Source organism: Heliangelus exortis, chromosome 5 (genome assembly GCF_036169615.1).
Source record: "Heliangelus exortis chromosome 5, bHelExo1.hap1, whole genome shotgun sequence".
In the NCBI taxonomy this organism is placed as follows: domain Eukaryota; kingdom Metazoa; phylum Chordata; class Aves; order Apodiformes; family Trochilidae; genus Heliangelus; species Heliangelus exortis.
The window spans coordinates 32,735,095-32,758,520 of record NC_092426.1 but is presented as its reverse complement, the minus strand read 5'-3'; the positions used below and the strand labels follow the sequence as shown (position 1 = coordinate 32,758,520).

At 39.0% G+C, this 23,426-nt stretch overlaps 1 protein-coding gene across 3 annotated transcripts in view; it reads right to left on the bottom strand.

Annotated features, from left to right (window-relative positions):
• PALS1 (protein associated with LIN7 1, MAGUK p55 family member) overlaps positions 1–22,284 on the bottom strand; it is a 56,998-nt gene extending 34,714 nt beyond the window's left edge. For 2 of the 3 annotated variants that reach the window (XM_071744403.1, XM_071744405.1), the window contains exon 1: positions 22,175–22,282. The gene's annotated coding sequence lies outside the window, so the exon portion shown is untranslated. Of the gene's footprint in view, positions 1–22,146 lie in introns of all 3 variants that reach the window. The other variant, XM_071744404.1, reaches the window with a different exon arrangement.
• Between the last annotated feature and the right edge of the window lie 1,142 nt (positions 22,285–23,426).

Below are 23,426 nucleotides of genomic sequence, written 5' to 3'. Positions count from 1 at the left end.
GCTGCTGGTGTCCATGAGGACAACTCTGTCAGGTCCTGCCACACTTGGGTCAGGAGCTGTGGGACTTACATCACATGCCAGCCATGCCACACTGCTCCTTGCCTTGCTCCACTGCTGCTCCCTGGAGTCTGAGACTCTGGCAGCACATCTTCCAATCCTGCCAGAAATCAAGATGATTACTCAAATTTCTCAGAGGAGAAAAGACATTTTTCGTGAGTTCTATCATGCTCGGTCAGGAGATGGCTAAAATCCCTCAACACGTAGCAGCAGTGAGGCCAATAAAACCTCTGACGTAGAGCACTGCAACTGCTGCTCACAGCAATGGTTGGAATCACACAGCCTCGATGATTCAGGCAAGTGAAAGCAGTTCAAGAGGTGTGCAGGATACACCACAGCAGATTTCTAATAATATATTTTAGCTCTTTTAGGTCTAAAGAAACTAACGCCCCTCAAAATAAGCATGACCTAAACTTTAAGAAATTGAACAGGCTGATTTTCATGAAAGAAATAATGCAGCACTTGTATGAAGACCGGGGAACACTTAAATTTTATTTAAATTCTTACCAATCTCTCTGTGAAGAAAACATGCTGCATGCTCTATTAGCAGCAACCTTCCTTGATTAGTATCTCGAGTGAGCTCCTTTAATCAGTTAAAAGTGGTAGCACAGGTCAAGCAGAATTGTTGCACAAAAGCTTTCTTTACTCTCAGAAATCTTACATTCCACTGCAGTATAAAAGCTTTTTCCTCAATCATCAGTGTTAAACATCTTTCTTATATCATAATTCCCTGTTTTAAATACACACTACCATTTACATACCAGCACTGTTTAATTTCTATTTTTTTTACCAAATGAAAAATAGACACGAGGGGGAATAAAGCTTCAGCTGGAGTGATGACAAATACATTAAGGAGAGGAAACAAAAAACCAGGTAAGAGTAAGCTTCAAAAAGCATATTGCAGAAAATTGGATCTAACTAGAAAAACTCAAGACTTTTGCCAAGGTCATTTAAGCATATTTTTAAATGAATGACACAGTGTTTAACTTTTGTTTATATTTCACCATCTGTACCATCAATACAGATCTGACATAGTTTAATGCCTTTTCAATGCTTATGAGCAACTCCAAGTAGGCAAGACCTAAATTCTACTTTAGGCAAAGAGCACGGCAGAGGGCAGTCTCTACATCAGTTAATGAAAACCTGAAAAAAAAAGGAAACACTCTCAGTTTCACTGCAGCCCACAGAAACAACCAACGCTACAGCTCATTAAATGGTCTGACACCCACATTAACCCAGACCAGCACACAACACAGATTTACTACCCTGGCATCCCATTATGTCTTAGATTAATAGTCTACAGCCATGCATAGCTTTGAATACCCAGCTCTAATCAGGTTTGGACACCAAGAATGCCTGCAAGAAGAAACATTTATTTTATACATAGCTATGAGTGAGTAATACAGATGTCTACAGGCTGCAGTAAAAAGATGCAGCTTTTTTCTTTACTGTGAAGAAAAAAAACGTTCTTTTAATTTAGCAGTTATTCCAAACGTTTAGAAACCTTCAAGCATAACAAATGAAGAGTAAAGAAATTCCTTGAATTCCAGGGATTGTTAACAGATCTCACAGGACAGCCAGAAACATGATAACAAGACAGTAATTTCTTATCACCTATTCGCAGACAGTTAAGACTTCAGATTTCATTGTCTGAAAAGTAAACATGCCAGTCTCTGTTTTAAACAGTGGTCATTCTCTGTGAAATTAAAAATATTGCTGCTATTTTAGTTCTCTAGTAAGATTATCCTACCCCCTTCAAATTGTATCCTTTTTGGCTTGGGCTCTTGTCTAAGTTTAATCCCCATATTTTTTAGCATGTTATTTTTAGTCAATGCATACCACTCCTTCCCTATTTAAAATGTAGCATTAATAGAGAATGTTCATGAGTACTAATATGTAAATGATACACTTGAGAGATGACTGACTTAAAACTATAATAATTCCAAATTAAACCAAATATATGATGTTCCATAATTTACATCTTCTCACATTTATTCAAAGCAGCATTATTCATGCAAAGAGGCATTACTTTAGTGCTCCCCAGCAAGTTCTTTTTAAGCCAGATTTACAATATTCCGAAGAGAAATTTCTTCTTTACTTACATTTTAATATTCCAATACCTGATGAATCCAATCTAGATTGGATCTTAGCAGCATTTTGGGGTAAAAATCTGCAAGGAATGTCTGTATTTCCCCCTTTTCTTTAGATGATGTTTCTATCTAATTAGCAGCATATTAGCTATCTAATTCAACAGTCTTAGGAGAATTTCGATATAGGGACCAAGACTGGTTTTCAGCTTTATATGACTGAGCTATAGGCTTTGCAAGCTCAAAAAGCAAAGTCTCACAAGATTGTGAAAGGAAGAGACTTGTGCTACCCTCTATCCTTTGGCGTTCCTCCTTGGGCTCTCTTTTTTGCTGTATTATCTGAATGGGTGACAAAGCAATTTTTGTTGGTTTCTTTGTTGTTGTTTGTTTGGTTTCATTTTGTTTTTAAAATTATTGTCCATAATGATTTAACCTGATCAGCTCTGTCACTATATTACTCACAGTTATGGATGGAAGAGGGGTGAGGAGGAGTGCAGAAGGGGGAAGGATCTTCTGGCATTTTTTTTCTGACCACAAAAATAAGTTAAGACTTAAAAAGATTGACATTCTGAAATACAGAACATTAAACTCAAAATTATACTAAGCACAGACGACCTCTGTACTTCACAGAAATGAGTTACTTATGCATTAAAAACTTAGAACAACCACATTTAATTAGAGCTGTTCTCCAGTTATTTATAGGGGGAGGAGGAAAAAAAACCCAAAAACCACACAAACTATTTTAGATACTTAGATCTCTGATGTCACAAAGTTTTCACTCCTAAACTCATCTGAAATTGTGGTGACTATTCACTGATCAAATCTTTTAAAATCTGCTTCATACATTTTAGAAGTATCCTTCTGAAAGCTTTTCACTTTATGGGCATAGTTACCTAAGGCTGTATTTATATTACCTAAGGCTGCATTGTCTGTATTTGCTTTTTCTCAAAGATACTAAGCAAGCCATAACAGCCACGTTCTGTATGCCAGTTTTTACTAAATGGGTATCCGTTTTAGTACTATGCTGAGATGCCCTGTTAGACAAAGAAGACAAAAGCCCTTGCCACTCCAGAAGAAACAAGCCATCCCCAATCAGGATAAATGCAACAGGTAGCCATGGTGAATATACCCCCAACAGAAATAACTGGTGACAGTGGGAGCTCACAGAGAAGGCTTATGCTCAAGCAAATTCATGTCCAGCCTGATGGAATGTTTCTCACTCCTGAGAAGCAGCAAAGTCAGAAGTCAAAATTTTGCAGACTGAAACACCCATTCAGAATTTGCAAAGTGCTATTGTTTCTTTACGCCGTATCAGTCATGTTATTTAGTATTTGCTGAACAATTCAGTAACTTCTTCAGGGAAATCACATAAAATATCTTTGTGCACAGCTAAGTCCCCAACTGCTAGCACAGAACAAAGCTGCCTCAGCTTTCAAGTATGCCCTACTTTCGGATCCTTCCAAACAGAGGATTCATGATGTTCACGAATTTATGACACAAAAACAGACTGATTGTCAGTATGATTCCTTAACAAGCTGAGCTAGACTGCTGCTGCCAAAGACTGCAGCCTCCTAAATCTCTCTTGACTGCTCCCTTACCCTCTCCACTTTTGAGGTGTACAGTCCATACCTGCTCTGCTACCTTTGGAGCTTGTCGACTCTGTGAGTCACCTTGATTCAACAGACTGCAGAATGTTACAAAATATTTTTGTTTGGTGTTTGTCAAAGTGCTATGCTAAAACAGCATATTATAAAATATTTTTGTTTGTTTTAGCAAGTTGAAAGTTGACAAGGCTGGTACAAAGGATAGAAGCAAGTTGACACCAAGGAGCACAGAGACAAGCAGAATCTACCTCCACTGGCAGCAGAGAGCCAACTCCAATGGGACCTCATCTCGTGCAACCGTACCCTGAGAATTCATCCAGTTCCTCTGTAAAAAAAACCAAAAACAACCCCAACAAAAAAAAACCCCTCATCAATAGCTACTGATTTTGAAGTGTTTTTCATGCTAGAAAATCAAAGCAAAACCCACAAATAAACCACAACATCTCAAAGCACAAAAAAGCAAGCACTCACCACCTACGTCTCTTCCTGATGATGCACACAGGACTGTGAAAGAACCTAGAGATTTCTCCTAAAAGGTATAACCTGAGACAATGTGGGTGTAAAGGACTACAAAAACTGCATTTATCTTTGAGCATATTTCCTTCCAAACAAAAATGATAAACTCAACACTCATGCCTTGAGAGTATTATTAAAGAAGATCCTACTGAAAAGTTTGAACATCTCTCCAGGTTCATTACTTGAAGATGCTCAAGCAGTATTATCAACCCATCATCTTTGCATAAATGGTATGAAACAAACTAGATGAGAATCCATGAGGCAAACAGAAGCAGTTGTTTGGGTTTTTTCAGAGTGGACAACAATAACAGATAAATTTTAATTTTTAGAGTGCTAAAAGGCACAAAACAGTACACCTCCCAGTCAGCAAGTAATGGAAACAGAAGTACTAATTCCTCAGGCATACATATACCTATTTAACCAAATTCACATATGGGTAACCACTTAGAAATGCATGAAAATTACAAATCACCCTGTTTTTCAAGCCTACCCAATATTTATCACAGAGATCTGTTAAACTTACGGGAACAACAGTAACTATGACTGAAGAACTGATATAGATTAATTGGTCGTACATACAGGACATGACTGATGAACATACTTAGATTGTTTAGTAACCTAAAACACAGGTCAGGAGAAAAAAATGTAGACAAATACCTTATGGAAAATACTACCAAAATTCCAGTATAGCGTATGGAAATCAAATGCTTTGTAAATAACCTACATTACTAGCCTTCATAATAAAAATACATGAGGAAATTTCAAAAAGGCTATAGAGCTCTGTACCTCATAAAATATCTTCTCTCTCCTATTCAATATAAGTGGACTCTTGGGCCTTATGTTAGCAATCAGTTACACAAATTAAGATAAAACCCTGACAGGAACATACTCACTTCTGCAAATTGGACTCAAGAACATAAGCACTGTGGCTGCAGAGCTCTTTCACAGTTCATCTCTTTTGTTAAATCAAAGAAAGTACATTCAGTTTCTGGAAACTTGTTAAAGCAGATGTTCTTTTGATTAGGAAAACATTAGAAAATTCTGACAAATTCACAGGAACGTACGACTCCTTCTATGCACTTATTTTGCCAGTAGTTGTGCAGTAATTCTGTATAGAAAACCATGTCATCACTTGAGCTATTGAACTGAGATATTAAACATCACTAAACAAGTCAATGAAAAACTGGTAAGCTAAGTGATGTCTCTCCAATGGGTTCTCAAATCATTCTAAGGAGTGAAGATTCAACCAACACCTAGAAAGGAGGAGTTCGGCAGAAACCTATCTTTGACTAAGATGATGGAATGAATCTTGATTAAAGTAGAACTTGCAACACAGCATTTGAACTTGAGGAAGTCTTTCCTCTCTGTTTTTACACTAATCAAGTTTAAGAAGACACTTCAAACAGTAGTGTTAAGAACTTTAAAAACAACCCGATTTCCTTCTTTGATACTATTTAAAAAGCCTTCTTCCCTCCCATAATTTGACAGTTGGGAGCCAAATACAGAATTTTTGCTTCTTACACAAAAAAATTCTCAACCATCTTGAATATTCTGTGGCAGTGAAATGCATAAACAGTGAAAAGTATGTTAATTTATACTTAACCTTGCTTGTATTAAGGAGTACACAGTTACTCTTAAAAAAGCCAAGCAACCAAAACCAGAGTAAATCTTGTCCCATCATGAGAACTTTGAAGTCTGTAACAATTAAAACTAGTTCCATAAATATATATTACCTATTACTACCCACTGCAATAAAGGAAATTGTAATAGGAAGAGAAAATGGCAATCACAGTCCAGGAACAGACAGTCTTCCTAGTTTTCTAAACAAAGTCCAAAGTTGAGTAAGTAGTTCCACTTTACTTTCCATGAGTCCCATGAGTAATTTTTTACTGTTATAACACCTGAAACAAGTTTTTCAATGGAAGGAAATGTAGAAAAGAGATATGCAATTTGGACATCACTTCTATCTGAAAAGTACAGGCATAAAAATTAAATCAAAATCTAACAGCTGCCAGATAATGAACCTTCTCTGACAGACCAAGTCATCTTCCTGGTGCTGATGTCAGATGTCAGTAATTCAGGTATCTCATAATGGGGAAATGGGAAGAGAGAAAGAGCCTCTTCAACAGATGAATGCAGGGTATCTTTGACTCACTGAAGTAAACTTCATAGGTGTTATAAGAAAGGGCAGTGAATACTAAGGACACACTCAAAAGAAGTGTGTCCTTAGAAAAATCAATCACACACCCAACCCCTTAAGCAAATACCTAAAGATTAAGTTCTACATACCAGTGATGCAAACATGTTTATACGCATTACACCAACATGGCTGATAAATCTCTTAAGAAAACATAACACTGTTTTGTCCCAGGTACCTGGGGACAATTCAGTTATCATGTACTTCTGCATCAGAGAGTAAGAATTCAATGTCTCAAAATAGCCTTGAAACCATAAACTGTAAACAGTGTCATTTATAGCCACTTTATGTAGCAGCTTTTTCACTAATCATTGTTTAGCTTCATTCCAAAAGAATTATAGTATTGACTCCTTTGGAACAAACTTAATAGAAGACTGAGCTTCATGAAAACACACTGATGTCTTCCAACTGAAGGCAAACTGCTATTACATTCAAAACCCTAGAGCCAAATTTCCCATAATTAAGCTTATCTAAGAATGTAAGCTGCATAGTTGGCAGTTCTACTTTGGGTTAAAGAATAAAGCCTTCAGAAAATTACCCTTTAACAGGTCTTACTATTCTAATCCTTCGAATACTAAGAACCATAACACTCTGGGCATAAGATACTTCTTTCTTAAATTGACATTTACATAACTGTAAAAACATGAACTTCCAAATTGAAGTATTACTTTGTAAATCCTTCAGCAAATTATAATGCTGAATGCTACCTTGCAGAGACCACAAAGACAGGTGTTTTCCTCTAGAGCTGCAGACTAGGGCTAGTAATCTAACACTAGTCAGATGCACAAGACAGCACTGGTAACACTCCACAATAGGGAAGCATTCCAGAAAACAGTGTTATAGTTGTGAAGTTATTCCAAACAAAACTGGTTCCTAAAATGTGCCACAAATACTGGCATTCACCATCAATGATAAAGTCAGGAAAGCCTGAAATATTCTTGCTGCTTTTGCCCCAAAACTGGCAGCCTTGCTCTGATGCAAAACCAGAGGTCAAAACTTCAATTGCTGCTTCACAGACCACCACCAGAAATTGTTTACAGTATGAATGCTGGTGAGGGCAGATCTTGTTTTTCCCTAGGAAAAGCCAGAGAAGGTAATGAAAATGGAAGGGAGGAAAAAAGGGAGAATCTAGAACTAAATGGTATGGAGAGAACCTCATAATTTGAAAAACCAAGGGAATTTTCCATTCAAGCAAAAATAATAAAAAATACCAAATTTGAATTACTCTAAATTCCTTGCTTGTCTAAAAAGCAAAATCCAGCGCCAAAGGGCAAGCTTAAGATGACAGAACAGACAGCAAGAGCACTACTGGATATGGCACTTGGTGCCAATATTAGCATTTCCCTATGCTGCTCAGGAAGCTGCCACTGTCTCCACATGAAGTTTTTCAGACCAAAGAAATCAGCCAAATGGTAACAGTGAAGAGGGAAATCTGTGGACCACCAGAAGAGATAACTGTTTTCTCTGTATGATAGGGGAGTGGAAAGAATTAATCTGTTCAGGCATAAGAAATGTGATGAAAATTAAACTGAAATGGTTACGTATGTAGAAATTGTAATGATCTACTCTAGTGTATTTACCTTCTAAGAAACAAGAAAACACAGCAACTTTTGCAGACAGTGCTCTGAATATTACTATGAAGCACTAGAGCTATAACAACAGCCCAACTCCCTTAAGTCTCCACTGCCTCACCCTAGAAAACAAGTCAGGTCTACAAAGGGGCTTTAGGTTGAGAAACTTCATCTGGACCCTAAACATACACATCTCTAGCTTCTAACAGCCAGCAAGAACTCTAGTTACTGTATGTCCATACTTTTTCACTATAAAGCTTTAAAATACTTGGTCCTTCTCTTGCCCAGCTATTTGAGAATTGAACAGCTAAAATGGAAAAGCAGTTCCTGAGCATACTTTTTCCAAGACTTCACAGTGGCAAATTCTCCCAAGGCACTGGAGCAGCACAGCTGAAAAACTTCAGGATGCAACAATACACACCAGCCATGCCAGAACACACATCTCCAGTCTCTGAACAATCTCAAGTTACAGCTTCTACTCCTTCCTATCAGTTTTCTCACTTGAGCTTAGGATATGATTCTGCTAATGGAGACATCCTTCAACATATTCCAAACCCCTTCCCTACTTATTTTACTTTTTTTTTTGGCATCGATAGAGTTCTCCATGAGCCAGCTAAGTGGAATAAGATGGCAGAAAACAAACCCAGGAGGAAGACACCTCCCATTTTCAGCAGCAAAAAGCTCTGTTGTCAGATTACCTGCACTCAAAACAGTGATCTCTTCTCATTACCAAAACAGTTGCAATTTTTTATGAGTTACAGATTTTGAAAAGCTAAATTGTTATTAGAAGAGCCAGTTTATAACTCAAAAATCAGATAAATGTGCACAACAAAATTCTGCGTGCTCATTTTTTTAAGTGAAAGAAAAGTAAAATCAACCCACCCTAGAACAGGACAACAGGATCAGCAGCTTATGATTCGGGAATACAGAAGTGCACAAAGGTAACAGAGAACTGAGATATACTTAACTTGCACGTCAGATAAAAATTAAGATGTCAGTGAACGCTACCAGTTTCTCAATTTCAGACACAAACATAGATTTAGGACTAGAATAAGTATTCTTGGGTCTCACTTAGAATGGTTGCCTCTGGCAAAACAGAATGCAATCCAATAATGTCACACAATGCAAATAAGACCACTATTTAAGCAGCATTTTCCTCATGTCTACCTGAACTGTTAAAGACTTTTAAATTATTTGGTGTCAGTGGCATTTTTTCAAATGTACTAGGTCACATTATGAGGAAAATAACTGATTTGTTCTTCTAAAAATGAAACCAGGCTAGTCTTCATGAAGATAAATGAAGATAAATGAATTTCCAGAATTTCCAGAAGTCAGGGAGCTTCAGATTTCTCTTATGCAAAGAAAAGAACACACAGAATCACCCAAAATAGGTCTTGTTCATTCTCTTTAAAGAACCAGGAGGGTCTAAAAATCAGTAGTGTATATTAGAGACATAACAAGGTTTACACATGAAACAAAGGAAATACACAAGATATATAGATAGGGAACAGCCTAAAAAAAAAAAAAAATACAAAGAACACTCTCTTCAAAAAAGAAGAACACTCTCTTCAACAGAAGTTAGAGAAAAAAAATGTTTACTTATAAAAATAAACAACTTACAAAACTCTAAAATTTTATTAAGGACAGTGTATAAAAGTATCCAAATAGCTGTGTAAACTGAAAAAGACATCCAAATACAAGGGCATATTAGCCATGCCATCACACAGCTATACAAGCTAAACAGTATTGTTAGGGCAATGCTGTTGGCTCCCTCCATTCCCTGAGCTCAGGAGGAGGGGGTGTCAGAACCTCAGATTGTCTCCACTGTTTGTTTGTTTTTTTCAACCAGTAATTTTTTTTTCCTACCATAGGATTAATTGTAATCAACATGACTGCGAGTCAATTAAAAACTGTTTTTTAGCACAATTTTTGAAGTACTCCTCAGTATAGTGGCTGGAACAAAATATATAATAAAAATATTTGACGTTTTAGTCAGTGGGGAGTAAAAGACTGGGAATCTTTGCATAATAGCAAAGCCTGCAGATACAAGTCTGGAGGACATGACAGACACACAAAAAAGTGACACTGTGAAGTCTGTGGGTATAGCACAAGTGGCAGTGGCCTCAAACTGATAAACCATGCTGAAGCTAATTTCTGTCAGTGCTATGCTAACCAGGCTTTTCAAGTTTTTGATGAATTCCCAGCTCAGACACCTGCATTTTAATCACAAGCAAAGGGAACAGGGCTCTCAGACAACAGATTGCTACCTCCCTGAAGCTCCAAAGCATCCTGCAGCTTGGTTTTGAAGGTTCCTGGCCACACAGTAGGCTACTATCTGGCTGACAACCTTAAATTCTTCTACTCACTAGAACATGCAACTGTTGTTACAATACATATAGTCTAATTATGAAACCATTAAATAGAGACCAGGATGGACAGACTGAAAAGACTATTAATGCAGAATTTGAACTGAGATTTGAAATGTCCCATTCCAGGTCAGTAAAATCAGCTTTGGAAATATTTAGCTATGTCATAGTAAGAAAGTTCAGAAAGTAAGAGCTGATGCTGCAGTTTCCTTTGTTCAATATAGAAATGCAAGTCTTCATGGTTTAAGAGTTCCTCCAAAACTAGAGCTCAAGCAAGGGTAGCAGAGATAAAGCATTATTAAGTTTTCTAAAAGGACCAACAGCTTATCCCAACTTCCAGCCCAGCAGGTAGGCTGTGAACAGCACTGGTTCCTGACTTGAAAGCAGCTCCTCTGGTTTTACTAATGCCTCACAGACAGAGGCTCCCATTAGCAGCTTTGCACATTACTTTTCCACCACGCACTTGTTACATGCACTCTGTGACACTTGGAAAAAAACAAGGTTCCAAGATTACGCCTTCTGATTCTGCTGAGTGAGAACATAGGTTTTTGCCCTAAGGAAGCATTTATTACTGAGATTTTTTTTGTAGGGGAGAATACAACAACAAAACCCCAAGCAAAAAATAAACAAAACCCAAAACTTTTCCTGAACAAACTGCACAGTGACTTTGCATTTTACACTACAGTGACTTTAACATTTTGTTTGGAACGTCAGCATCTAAAACAGCCACTTTTTCAAATAACCTCAGAAAAATCCTGAGCTCCTGAACAAGAGCTGCAAGATTGTTTGCAGGCCAACTACTCAGTGCAATCAACTGGAATTCTGGTCACTGGGTTTAATCTTTAGTGCCAAACCAACCAACTGTGTTAGTGAGGCAAACAAAGCAGGTATAACTGATTATCTGTCAGTCTTGACGGAGGTTCTAAATTTTATCCTCACTTTTTATCATCAGCTACTTGGCAAACAAACAGATTTTGGGATGTAGGGTATCTGTTGTCCATTATGTCTGTTCTGTCACTTCAAATTGAATTATTACAATCTAATGCAATTTAGATCAGGTTATCCCTTAAATTTGTCAAAGGTTGGACTGGATGATCTTGGAGGTCTCTTCCAACCTAAAACATTCTGTGATTCTGTGAAAATTTGAAAATAATTAATGACACAGTCATTAGTGATGGTGAGTGGAAACAACAGTGGAACAACTGAATAATCACAATTATTCAATTCAGGTCACAATCTTTGCTTTAAAGCTACAGAAATTTTCAACTTTTGGAATCAAAGCTACCATGTTACCTTTCTGACACACCTCTTTATCAGAGCCACACTGTTAAATGAAATAGTTTTATCCCACTCAGATTAAAAAAAGTATTTGAAGAGATGGTTCAAAGAGACTGCAAATAAGCTCATCAATGCAGCCACTGAATTTTGTTCTACCAAGGCTACAGTGCCTGCAATAACAAAATTTTAGGAATAATAAAGCATAACTCAGACGATTTATATATCCCACAGTTTGGGAAGTTTTAGGTATCCCACAGATGGTCAGACTTGTTCCACCACTTCCAGGAGTTTTGGAATTTGAACCTAAAGCTTCACATGCTCTTTTCCAAAAGAAAAAAAAAATCCCCTAACAAATCAAATACTGACATAAAACTCTATCATTTCAAGTAAGCAAGCTGTAGGAATATTTAAGGACTAGAGGAAATGGCCTGGAGTTGCACGAGGGGAGGTTTAGACCTGGTATTAGGAAGAACTTCTTTATTGAAAAAGTAGTCAGGCCCTGGGAGGTGGTGGAGGTTTTCAAAACCAATGTGGATCTTCAGGACATGCTTTAGTGGGCATGGTGGTTTTTTCTGGGCTGACGATTGGACCGTGACAATTCCGTGATCTTTGTGCTTCACCAACTCAAATAATTCCAAGTATGTACCTACACTCTTTCAACACTGGTTCTGGAATTCTGAATACAACAACACAGGGTATTTGTTAGAGAAATTTAAGGTTCAATAAGCTAAACCCATAAACATACCTCTAATAATTCTCATTTCTCTAAACTTTAAGCACTCATCCAAATAGCTCCCATACTCAAAGAAAGACTGACATTGTGCAATGGGTCTTACCATTTTTTTACCAATTTTGCTTTTGGGTCTGCACATCCTGTGGCTGTGCATGTTCAACTGATGCAGTGCATCTCTGGACAGTTCCACATTGCATATCTGAAAACCAAAATGAGTGCACATTTCATGTGCAAAATAAGTTTTCAGAAATATGCCTGTTAGAATATACTAATGTAATGAAATGTGAGTACTTGATACCTGCAATAGTGTAATGTTCAGCAATAATATGCTTGATTATGGACTTCTAAAAAAACAAAGTCAGAAGTTAGACATGGAACTTTTCAAAAGAGATCATAAAATAAGGCCAATTACTACTTCTCCTCATGTGGTTTTTTTTCATTGGGCTTTGTTTGTTTGGGGTTTTTTGTGGTTTGGATTGGGTTTTTTTTCCAAAGGAAAAAAAAATAAGGCTGCATATGAGGTTGAGCTGAAGGGACTGCAAACCTGAAGATGTTGATAGACAAGCTCTAGCAAATCTTGCTGTAGCAGATTAAGTTACTATCCTCAGCTGCAGACTCTGCTCCCATCACAAGCCACTGATTCCAAAAGCAGAGTGAATGGAAGGGAACCTTAGCCACTCAGACCAGCATCTCAGTGGAATTAACATCTGAGGGAGAGGACCTAAACTATGAGCTAAAATGACTGAGGAGCAAACACTTCAGCTAATTTTGCCAAGAGATGAACTGGAGCAGAGCTGAGCAGGGAAAGGTAAAAATCACAAGACTTCGGAGAGACAATTGCAATATAAATTTCTTCAAAAGCAGCCAGCATCAGCTGTGCCACCTGCCACAAATACATCCAAGAATAATAATAAAAAAATACACTCTTGCTGAAGAGTGCCAAAAACACAAGTTAAACTGTCAAACAATTGGTAATTAAGTTTCACAGGCACTGATTAGTCATAACACACACATTAAAGGTTGAAACCTCAAATTCAAATTCACTTTAAGAAATGAGGTGCTGCGTGGAATTTTAATTATGACATGACGTCCCAACTACAGAAGTTATAAGCAGCACTAACATGCATAATAGCAAAAGAACAGTGTTAAATATCCTTGAGATTTGACAAGAGTGTACACTTAAAAGGGAACACAAAGTGGCCCACATTTACTACGCAGCCACTTAGGTATGTGGCTGCATTCATTAAATATTTGTATAGAAAGGCTTTTAAAATATTGACAGAAGGAGAAGCTGTATGAAGTTTTTACTAACAGAAGTCAGAAACTGGCTTAGGGGACAAAGTTGATATAAATTCAAGTTCGCAACCCAAGTTGATAAAATTAAAAAAAAACATTTAAGCAAATATTGCATACTTTATTACTACAGACGTTGCATTTCAGATTTTATACAATTTACTAAGTAAAATTCTTGAAATTTCTATTGCGCCGTTATCACCCTAGAGTTTTTTATTAGGATTAAACACATAACACTTCATCTAAGGTTTATAAATTAAGAATGACCTCTGATCAGCCATGGAGACCACACTCAAGGCTTTAGAAACAAACAGTTTTTCAATAATAAGCAGGTCTAGCTGTACACTTCAGTGGTGTTGGAAGAACATCAGATGATACATCCATGACTTCATTATGAACCATTAGATATATGTCAATACATCTGGAAATCTGTACAACACCTTTTTTTAGCACACTGATACTGGTTGCCTCTGCAAACTCCTATGAAAATAAATGCCAGCAGTTCACCACCTAGTATGTGAAACACCACTTTCTCTCTCAAATGTATAATTCTAATCAAAGCCCTTTAATTTTTTTTTATGTACTCCCTTTTAACGGAGAGACTGAACTGTACACAAGAATGACAGCAGGGTTTTGCATAGCTGTAGCATGACTTTTGTCATCTTCATGCACTTCCTGATACATTTAGCATTTTGTTGGCTTTCTGGCTGTCACTCATAGTACATAAAACACAGAAAACAGACACTACAGTTAAATACAACTTTCTCAACAGTTCTACAGAAACTAAGAGTCTGGTACAATTTTATTACAGTACACAGACACCTAATCACTTGCTAAAAATTATTTCTTAAGTTTTGGTATTGAATTGCACTGCTTTACACACTACTACATAAAGTCATCATAAGCAATATTCCTGCTTAACTACACCCTAATTATTGAAAAAGCTCACACTGAAATAGAAGGGGTATCTCTGAATATATCAAAGCTGTAACAAGAAGCAAGACAACACAAGTATCATGAGGTCTAAAGGAATACCTTTGAAAATGAAGTACAAAATGAAAGACCTGCTAAGTATAGGTCCTGTTTTACAAGTCAACCCAACCTCAAGACACAAAGCACCAATATGATAGGAAATTAAAACCAACACATTTTAACACTGAAGAGCATAGAAATGGTGTGATCCGACACACAGAACTTCTGTTTCCTTCCCGATATTGTCCATCTTCCCCATTTAGAGAAAGAAGACTAAGACAGACTCATGTTTGAAGGTCTGCAGGAGGAAAGAATGCAAGAAAACAAGTAACAGTAAAGTTGCCAAAAAAAGCCACAGCAAAACTTTACCAAGTCCATGCAAACCCAGAAAAGTTCTGAGGAAAAGCAGTATATTCTGACTACTCAAAACTGAACATATGAATATTCCCTAACAGCAAGAAGCTTACTTGTCTAAACAAGACATTGATAAAACAATAATAAAAAATAGTTTAGCCTAAAAATTACTTCATAGGCAATAAGCCAAATAACTTTTAACTGCTGATTCAAAATATCATATAATTAAGCAGAGTTCTCTTTTTTCAGTCAAAAAGAAATAGCACATCATTGTACTTCATTTTAGACCTTCCTTGAAAATTAGCAAAAACTTAAAGAAAGCAATGCCTTACAACATACGTTAAAATAACTAAACAGGTGAAAAGCTATACAAGATCAGTTATCTTAAAACCTCAGGATTTTTGCTTTTGGGAGGAAGGATAAGTGAGGCTTACTTTTTGGAACCCTAGCTTTCCTCTAGTTATACTTTCAGTCTTTAATCTTTACATCTTCCTTGACGAGCCAATGAAGAAAGATAAAAGGTAGAGGCTTAAAAAGTAGAAAAGTATCTACCTGGCTTTAGAATTATCAGATTGTCAATTTCCTGCTCTTTCCACTGGAGTCAAGTAACCTGCCTCTTCAGAGGCAGGTCAGCCCTCATATGCTGCCTTGAAGCAGCATGCCTTGTCTGGAAGTGATGACAATAGTTTGAGAGAAAAATCACAACACACACTAGATGGATATTCTACATATGAAGAAGTAAGAATTAAACTGATAATTCAGTAAAAGAAGTCTACAAATCTAACAAGAACTTAAGATCAAACAGATTTTTAGCACTGTTTATACTCTTAGAATATGTGGAATAGACTGTTTCAATACTGCTGGACTCTTAAGTCACTGAGTCAGTCAGCCCAATGCTGAGCTGATCTGCTTTTACCTCACTTTATTCTAAGACACTGTGCTAATTCCTCCCTTTAAGTAATTAGGTCACTAATTTAGAACACATCTTCATTAATGGAGAAAAATTGAAATGGTAAGAGCTTGAATTATGTTGATTTTAATTATCTTGCAACAACAATAATGACCTTTAAATACACATATCCAGTTTCATTTCAACTCATTTTGCTTCTTTCTTGCATTTGAGAAATTCTAATACGGTTCAAAGAAAGTTAATGCCCCAGCATAGTGGCACTAATTGATTCCATCACCACTTGATCCTACAGGAACTGATTCTGCAAAAAGCACATGATGTCCACTAATGCTATATTCTCCCACTAACACAGGACTAAGTTTGTCTGCTGACATCAAATGTCCTTTCAGACACCAGGAAGAAGAGATTTTCTTTCTGAGAACAAGGACATACATTTATAAGAAGTACAATCAATATAATACAAACCAATACAATCCAAATCCTCACCTATTTGAAATTTTGGTGCTTACTCTGAAATCATGAGCTCTGCCTTCAGAGATGAGAGAACATTTAGAAAATGGGACATACCAAAGGAATCAGCAACCCATTCTCTAACCAATACAAGACATGCAGTTAATTTCTATGGGATACAATGCAGTTATCTGTAACAGTTTTTCTACAAAAACATCTTTAATTTTCTTAGCCAAGGTGCACTCCCTTAATCCATGATTAATCTACCTGAAGTTTCATTAACAGCAGCTGACAAGTCAGTGGCAATTTGATAAACAAGACAAACAAGGGCAGCCACAAGTTCTCGACCACGACACTGCAGGAACACTGCATGATCTGATATTAAGGTCAAGCCTTAGCTTTATGCACAGCAGTATCACATTATGCAGAAGAACTTGTCACATCTGTTGTGCTGAAGAACTCAGCTCTGTACCACAACCACCCTTCAGGAAAACATGCTTCCCTCCCTGCATTTTTCCCATACCACACTGAAGACCAGCTTCTAAATAAGTTACTAATAGAGAATGTATTACCAAAGAATATTGCCTTCATCTCTGCCACCCAAACCAAGATCAAGATTTGGCTCCAGGGAAACACGACAGGTGATGGGAAACAACAGAAGTGAAGTAATGTCTCTCAAAAGTGTTTTTACAAAGACATCATACCAGTTATATTTTATCTGCCTTCAGCCTTGATCAAGGTGAACGTTTGAAGTTTCATTACTCTTTCATATACATCTCATTAAACACAAGTCACTCCTGTGCCATCACACTGCTAGCAACAGCTCACATGTATCTCTTGGCAGTCCTTATACCGTTGAAATGCAAAATTACTCTTTTAGGCTCTACTATACACTGCCCTCCTTTGATCTCAAGTGTTTGTACTCAGAAGTCCACTCAATATTCCTGGGACCTAAATGGTTACTGCTTTTCCAGCCTCTTCTTCCTGACTTTAAAAATATGCACTTGCTCTTGGAAACAGACTTGGAACTCACACAACCACCTCCCAGCACCACTGCCCGGTCAAAGAGCAGCTGCTGGAACTTCCCGGTTATCAAAGGTTTCTGATTTTGCTGAATTCAACTTTCTAGTGAGCTTGAAGATACCACTGAACAACTTCACACCATGAAACTAAGACAATTCACACTGACTGTTCTAATAATGGTTGATGTGCACACACAGGTGTGTTTTAGTTATTAACATACAGAATATTAGCACACTTGAATAGTGCTAACATCTTTCATGAAGGACCATTTAACTGTTCTATCACTTCTAAAAGATCCTTACCAGAAATGTTTCCTGGTTCTAAAATACTTTTTCAAAAAAATCCCACAACATTTGAGGGTCTTCTGAACCATGTGTTATTGCCAACCAACCAAGTACTACCTCCAGCAGTCTTCCCAGAAGATCAATCCCAAAACAGAATATAAATATGATAGAAACCGTAAGTTTCATTCTTCTTAAGAACTATCTTTCTTTCACAAGATCTATCACATAATCTATGCTTTTGCTAGAACTTTGCAGGCAATTAGGACTTTATTTTCTGTGCTGATAAAACACAGGAATTCAGCTATTAAAGTTTATGAGCAACAACCATGAGCTGTATTGTCACATTTATCATCTGTCAACCCTTTTCTCTAATACTAGGGAAGAAATTTAAAAAATTAGAGACTAAAGGCAAAATCAAGTATTAAAAATGTCACAGAATCACCTTAACTATTTCTACTTGTCATTTTTCTGTAGAAGACAATTATGGCCAACCAGAACAGACACATCGTAGGCAAATCAGTTAAGCAAACACAAGGCACTGAGGTGATCTTTATGTAACAGATAATTACAGTTATGTTGAAACAATTACATTTTTGTATCTAATTATTTGGCATCTTGTAAGAAAACAGAACTAGATCCACAAGATAATCTAAATGCCATGCCTCCTACTAGACTCCACAACCCACAGTTAAGCAACTAAGCTCCACTCTACAATGAAAAGGGCATGTTACAGATGCTGTTAAGATCTAACACTCAACATGAGTAGGAACTGGCCAAGTCAGCCAAGAGTAAACAAAAAGATCAGAGATTCAAGTCTCCAAAAATCTAACACCATACTAGGAAAGAAACAAAAGGCAAAAAAAAAAAAAAAAAAAAAAAAAAAAAAAAATCCCTTTTATCTGCTCTTTCATCACTCCTTCAGTCAAAACAAGACCTGGCTTTGAATCACTGATTTGTACTTGATCACACTTCTTGAGGGACAGCCTCTGGGCTACATACCCCACTCACTCTCTTCCCAAGTGAGTATTTCTCCTTGAGAATGAAACTGACTGGTGTCTGGAATCACACCCAAAGACCCAGTTGCCTGGCAGAAGGCATTCCTTTTGGCAACTGACAGATTTGGTTTTCAGGTCCCCCCCCAGAAGGGGGGAGAATGCAAATCCCAGCATACTGAGCAGCTACTCAAACTGTCTACCTGCATTTACAGAAATGTAACATCACTTTTTTTTTTTTTCCCAAACAAGAAATGTTCAAGATCAGGCCTTACTGTGCTTCAGAGAAGCATTCCTTGTACAACTGTGCATTACTAATGGCATCTCTGTTTCCCTTCTAATTTAACTGATAAAAGTTTTGAGAGCTGCAGCTTTTTTTTTCTTCCCACACAGCTACTCATAAGTATGCAATCAGACACACCTGCAGTATAAAACAAGTCTGCCAATAGACATGCACAGTTTCTCACCTCAGGTTAAAACAAATGAAACAACCAAACAACAGTTACATGGAAATAGCCTGATATATAAACTAGTTATGTAATTATAATTTCCTCTTTTTGTTTAGAGTTCTGCTTCATACTTTAATTTGAACTGTATTTAAAATATTTTGTCATATAGCTTATGAGGAATATAGAAAGGACAATGAGAACATTTGTCAGTTGCTGTATTGAAAAAAAGCTCCAAAGTAGACAATTACACTAGGAAAATAATTTTTACCAGAATATTTGATTTGAAACCACAGTATAAACTGTTCTCACCAAACTAGTTTTCTAACAGAGATACCAGCAAACCTTGTCAAATATAGAAATGCCTCTCCCCGCCCATTAATAAAAGGAAAACAATACAGCTGTATTTCATTAATATTTACAAATATTCTTGAGGTTTTCTGATGAATGACCAAAGCAATAATTACTCTAGTGTTCCAAATACTGTAATATGAAGCCTTTCTACAACACTGTCTGTCACATTAAGAAATGACTTCCAAAAAACAAGCCACTTGCTAGAACTTTTAAGAATTTTAAACATGACATATGAACACAAATATTAAAATTATTATCTAAGAACAAGGAGGCTGTTTGAATCTTATCCCTCCGTGTTGTAAAAGCTTAACACTAACAGGAATGCACTTAATCAAAAGTGGAAACTGGAAAAAAAAATTAGTAGCTGATACAGGTAGTTACAACTGGCAGCATTTGATGTTAAGATTCAGCCTTTGATGAGACGTCATAACAGAATTTGCATTTAAAAGTAAAGGGTTTTTTTTAAAGCCTGCAACTTCAAACTATAGCACGAGATTTTAATTAGAAAGCAGCAAATGGAAGTGTTATGAAAATACAATTATTTACATGGGGAAAAAATATATATATAGACTCATATGAACTTCAGGCTATGTTAAGCTTTCTGTGTCCCTAACCCTCAGTATGAATGCTAACCTCACATATCACATGTAACCTTTCACATCACCTATCTCTGTGGTAATGCAAGATGCCCAACATCCCTTAAGGGGCCTGAGTGACCCCTGAGGATTCATCAGGCAACTAAATCAGTATAATGAACACATTTTTATTTACAGTTCTCATTAAGTTCAAATCTTTTGAAAGGAAAATTAATAAAACCTAAATATAACCACCATCCTTAACATCACCTAATTCTATATAGCAAAAATTACCATCTATTGTTATTCCACACAATGCAAGATAACATGACACAGATTGCAAGAATGTAAAACATGAAAGAACTACTTGGAAAAGAGTTAAGTGATCATATATTAACAATTAACAATTAATTACTTTATTAACAGTTATGTAAATGAAATTTAACATTCTACCACACAGCTTCACAAAGGGCTGTGCTATAAATATTTTATGCATTTTTAAACCATCAACAATGCTAGCCATTAGTTGGGCTTTTAACATATGAAACACTGAATTTTTTACCACAGAATGTTGGAAAAAGTTCACAAGTGTACAAACAGGCCAGACTAAGTGCTAGACACTTAGATTTGCAGCAAAAGGTCAAAGTTTGATTACAAGACAAAACCAAGTACTGTTTGTGAAAATTCACAGGACAGATTAAAACCAAAAGTTTACAGGTTCAGGTTTGCAGGTTAAAGACAACTCAAAGACATTCTATTTTTGACAAACTGAGGAAAAACACCTCAATCCTCCAAAAAGACAGACAGGTCCCTTTTAAGGCATATGAAGTTGTGCACCATAGCAACAGTGACTTAGAAAAAGACCATCAAAAGTCCCTTTTTAGAAGTTTAATTGCAGTATCTCATCACATACATAGATTGCAAGGATTTAATTCTAGTAAATTACCTATGCAGCCAGTTTATGTCCAAATTATTCCATTGTTACCATCTAAAAAAAACCAAAACAAAACAACAAAAACCACAACAAAACCCAAGCAGCAGTAGCTGACATGTACCCTTTTAATATTCCCTTGTAAAGCGCTTTTACAGGAATCTGCTCTGTTTCAGACATCTAAGACTATTATTATTATTATTGTCGACAGAATTTCTTTTTCAAATATCCAGGATTTTCAAAAAGGTCAAATAAGGTTCGTTTCATTGCCTTGTGCAGCCTGTGTTAGGAAGCTCACAGTGTGCTTTGTTGCTTCCTAGCAGTCTCTACCTCGACACAGCCGGGACCCCCAGAAGGGGAATCATCATCACCACCACCGCAAAACCATCACCAGCAGCACAGGGCTTCTCAACACTCCCAAGTCGTTCCGAGGCAGTATAGGAGTTACACAGAATGTTAGAATCAGAGAATGTTACGGGCTGGAGGGAACCTCGAAAGACCATCGAGTCCAACCCTTCTGCCCGAGCAGCATCACCTAGAGTAGGGTAACTATTGCTGACTACTAAATGCTCTGGAAGCCGCTCACATTCAACCTGCTGTAACTTAGCCCTGCAACAGTCCTTCGTGAACAGTCCTCAGTGACCTCTGGCAAAGAGCTGCCAGAAGATCAGAAGGGGGAATCCGTTTCTCCCCTCCTTGGAACACAACCCCTCACATCCTATCATCTCGCAGAGAAGGAGCACAGCCAAGCACGGGAGGGTCTCCTTACAGCTCCGGGGCCTAACCCCGCACCGCTGCCCGGGAGGCGCCCCGCGGGCAGGGAGCCGCAGCGCAGCCCCCAGGAGGCCGTCCGGGCGCCCCCGTCCCCCCTCCCCAGGCAGCCGCGCCCCGCGGCACAGGCACCTGTAGCTGCAGCGGCCAGGGCCGCCCCCCCGGCCGGGATCTCCGGCGGAGCAAAGCCCGGGACGTCGCCCGTCGGGGCGCGGGGACCGACGCGGCTGCCCGAGAGCCGTCGAGCCTCGCCCGGTCCCGCCGCCCAGCTCGGCCCCGACCCGGCCGGACCCCCGGGCCTGTGCGGGCGCCGTAGCCGCGGGGGAGGCTGCCCGGCGAGCCGGAGCGGGCTGCTCCGCGGCGGGACCTGTTGCTTGCTCACCGGGCACGGGAACGGGGACCGTCCTCACCGTCCTTCCCTCGCCACCGCTGACACGCTGCGGCCCAGCCGCCGGCTGGAAGTCACGGACTCCCGCACCCCGCCGCCTCTCTCCGCTGAGACCGCGGGAGCCACCCGGACACAACCCCCGCAGAGCTGCGCAGCCGCCGCCAAGCCCGGCCCGGCCCGGCCCTGCCCCCTCGCCCGCCGCCGGTGCCGCCCGCCAGGCCCCGCCTCGCCCCACGGCGCAGGCGCAGGCGGCAGCTCCCCAGTCTCTAACAGCCGCCGGGAGCGCGCCTGGAGGGTGGCGGGCAGGCTGGGAGCGCGCTCCCTGTGCGGGGCGGTCGGGGCTGTCCGGGGCGGTCGGGATGGCGGGGCGGCCCTCAGCGGCTGTTGGGGAGGACCCAGGAGGCTTGGGAGCGCTTCCACCTCTCCATCCTCTGGCGGTCATGTCTCAGCTCACCGCCACAGCTCTGTCGCCACCGCGGGGAGGCACCTCCGCAGGAGGTGTGCCCTGATCAGAGCTGCCTCTCCTGCCCCGGACTCTGCCGCCTGATCCTTTCTCTCCCGCTCCTTTCTCCTCCTGTTTTTTGCTTTCTCCTCCTGTCCACTCTCCTGCTGCCTGCTGTGCTTGGCCTCTGCCCTGGGTGTTCCAAGCCGCTGCAGCACCTTTCTTTTCCGCCCTCCTCATATCCCCCCGTTCTCCTTGTACTGCCGCTGAAGCTGCAACCCAAGCTTGAAGGCCTCAGCCAGGCTGTTGCGGGGCAAAAAAATGTTTAATCTCATCTGAGAGTCTGCCTTTAGGAGAGTGGAGGAAGGCTGGGGCACAGAGAGACTGTGTCTGGAAGAAGGAAGGAAACGGGACATTAAAAGTTCTAGCAGGTTGGTTGTAGCCATGGCTGTGTTTTACAGGACCAAGGAAACGTGTCTTCAGCTCTGCAGTTTAGTTTCAGCTGCAAACTGCATTCCCACCTCTGTTTTTTTCAGGCCAGTCTGCCAAGATTGTTGCCTGAGGCATTAAAAGAAATGCTCCACATAAGAAGACACACACACAGAAAAAAAACCCCAAAACAAACAAACAAAAAAAAACCCAGTCCCAGACACCTGCTTTAGTCCATCTCTTCTTGCTTCAGTTTAACCAGGTATAAATCTGTATCTTTCAACTATGTGTCATTCTCCATTGTGAAATCCAGATACAGACTTCAAACTTCCTATGATTTCACTCGATACTACCTTTCCTTTGGGTGAGTTCTGAAGACAGACGTACACTCTGATTTCATAAA